This window comes from Peromyscus leucopus, chromosome 6 (genome assembly GCF_004664715.2).
Source record: "Peromyscus leucopus breed LL Stock chromosome 6, UCI_PerLeu_2.1, whole genome shotgun sequence".
NCBI classification, from domain to species: domain Eukaryota; kingdom Metazoa; phylum Chordata; class Mammalia; order Rodentia; family Cricetidae; genus Peromyscus; species Peromyscus leucopus.
In genome coordinates, this window is record NC_051068.1 from 69,174,393 (window position 1) to 69,177,138 (window position 2,746).

At 43.1% G+C, this 2,746-nt stretch overlaps 1 non-coding gene across 1 annotated transcript; it reads right to left on the reverse strand.

Moving 5' to 3' along the window:
- Positions 1-1,895: 1,895 nt before the first annotated feature.
- On the reverse strand, positions 1,896-2,003 carry LOC114683238. Its single transcript, XR_003733139.1, has one exon. It is a non-coding gene; the product is annotated as a U6 spliceosomal RNA (small nuclear RNA).
- Positions 2,004-2,746: the final 743 nt, after the last annotated feature.

Genomic DNA, 2,746 nt, shown 5'->3' on the forward strand with positions numbered 1-2,746 from the left:
TTCTGGATTGTGTGGACATCCACTGGCATGGATACAACTCCAGGAACACCAACCACCAACGCCCATTTTTTCTTGATCCCAGCACGACTTAAGCTGGCAGCTCTTCTGGAGAATCCAACCTCATGGCTACAGTTCCTAGGCTTACATTAATGCTTACCAAAGCTGGCCATATTGGGCTCTCAATCCCCATTGGCATCAGAAGGGTAGAGTTTTTCATGAAGACCCGTTAGGTCTCTGTCATGTTGGGCTTCAGCAGCAGTCACAGGGAGCGTTCAGTGCTCAGGAATCCAAAGAGGAACCTCATTGTCCTGAGGAAAGACATAAACCAAACTCCGGGGCCACACCAACGCCAGATCAGGTCCCCTCCAAGTGCTAGTAGAAAGATCCTTCCATCACTCCAGAGGGTGATTTGCAACAGGAGCCCTCCAGTGCTTATCTGCAGCGGATACTCCAGCAGAATCCACCGATAAAAAATTTAAATATATAAAACAAGGGAAAGAATAGAATGTGGAGAGGAATGATGAGTCCCTAGTTCCCCCTTTTTTTTTACTTTAGTAAAATATGTTTGTTTGTTTGTTTGTTTAATAGTTCAAATTTTTATTTTTTTTATTTTTTAAAATTAATTAATTTATTTATTTTTCTATTGTCAGCTTGATATAGTATGTATTCTTACCTTAATAGTGAAACGTTTCATTGAGGCTTGCTCAGTAATTGAGTAAAACCAAAATTTATTATAAGCTACAGTTGTCCTAGGGACCTCCATGCTATATATATAGCCTCCATGGTTCTGTGGGTTGTACTCTGATTGTTCTTTATTTTATATCTAGAATCCACTTTTGAGTGAGTACATACAATGATTGTCTTTCTGGGTTTGGGTTACCTCACTCAGGATGATTTTTTTCTAGTTCCATTCATTTGCCTGCAAATTTCATGCTTTCATTGTTTTTCTCTGCTCAGTAGTACTCTATTGTGTATATGTACCACATTTTCTTAATCCATTCTTCCATTGATGGGCATCTAGGTTGTTTCCAGGTTCTGGCTATTACAGAGACTCTTAATCTACAAGAAAATCCAACTGAGAGCTAGAAGTGGTGGCTCATATCTATAATCCCAGCACTTGCAAGGCAAAGACAGGAAGATGAGTTCTAGGTTCGTGTAGACTATGTCGTAAGCTCTAGGCCAGTTTGTGCTACATTGTGAGACTCAGTTTAAAAAAAAAAAAAAAAAAAAGGAGCCGGGCGGTGGTGGCGCACGCCTTTAATCCCAGCACTCGGGAGGCAGAGCCAGGCGGATCTCTGTGAGTTCGAGGCCAGCCTGGCTACAAGTGAGCTCCAGGAAACGACAAAGCTACGCAGAAACCCTGTCTCGAAAAAAAAAAAAAAAAAAAAAAAAAGGAGTTGGGAGAAGTGTTATGAAGATAGCTCAATTGGTAAAGTGTTTACTGTAGAAGAATGAGTTTGAGTTTGATTCCTAAAACCAAGTTTTAGGATTTTATTGCTGTGAAGAGACACCATGACCAAGGCAACTTTTGTTTTTGTTTTTTGTTTGTTTGTTTGTTTTCGAGACAGGGTTTCTCTGCAACAGCTCTGGCTGTCCTGGAACTCAGAGATTCACCTGCCTCTGCTTCCCAAGTATTGGGATTAAAGGCATGTACCACCACTGCCTGGTTAAGCAACTTTTTAAAAAATGAATTATTTTATTGGTGTTTTGCTTGCATGTATATCTGTGTGAGAGTGTCAGATTCCCTGGAACTGGAGTTACAGACAGGTGTAAGCTGTCTGTATGGGTGCTGGGAATTGTACCTGGGTCCTCTGGAAGAGGAGTCAGTGTTCTTAACTGCAGATCTGTTTCTCTAGCTCCCACAGCAACTCTTTTTTTTTTTCTTATTTTACTTTAAAAATATGGAATGCTTCATGAATTTGTGTGTCATCCCTGTGGAGGGGCCATGGCTAATCTTCTCTGTGTCATTCCAATTTTAGAGTACGTGCTGCTGAAGTGAGAACCCAGAGCAACCCTTATAAAGGAAAACATTTAATTGGGGCTGGCTTACAGATTCAGAGGTTTAGTCTATTATCGCCATGGTGGGAAGCATGGCAGCACGCAGGCAGACACGGTGCTGGAGAAGGAGCCGGCAGTTCTGCATCTTGAGAGGCAGGCAGCAGGAAGAGACAGTGAGACACTGGGCCTGGCTTGAGCTTCTGAAATTCAGAGTCTTCCCCACCACACACACACACACTTCCTCCAACAAGGCCACACCCACTCCAACAAGGCTGCCCCTCCCAATAGTGCCACTTCCTATGGCCCTATAGGGACCATGTGGGTTTTTTTGTTTGGTTTGGTTTGGTTTTTGTTGTTGTTGTTTGATTGTTTGTTTGGGTTTCTCTGTGTAGTTTTGGTGCCTGTCCTGGATCTTGCTCTGTAGAACACGCTGGCCTCGAACTCACAGAGATCCCACCTGGCTCTGCCTCCCGAGAGCTGGAATTAAAGGTATGTGCCACCCCCACCCGGCTTGTTTTGTTTTTTAAGACAGAGTTTCTTTATTTTTTTGGAGTTGAGGACTGAACCCATGGCCTAGCGCTTGCTAGGCAAGCACTCTACCACTGAGCTAAATCTCCAACCCAAGACAGAGTTTCTTTATGCAACAGTCCTGACTGTCTGTCCTGGAACTCATTCTGCAGACCAGGATGGCCTCAAACTCAGAGATCTGCCTGTCTCTGACTCTTTTTTTTTTCTTCGAGACAGGGTT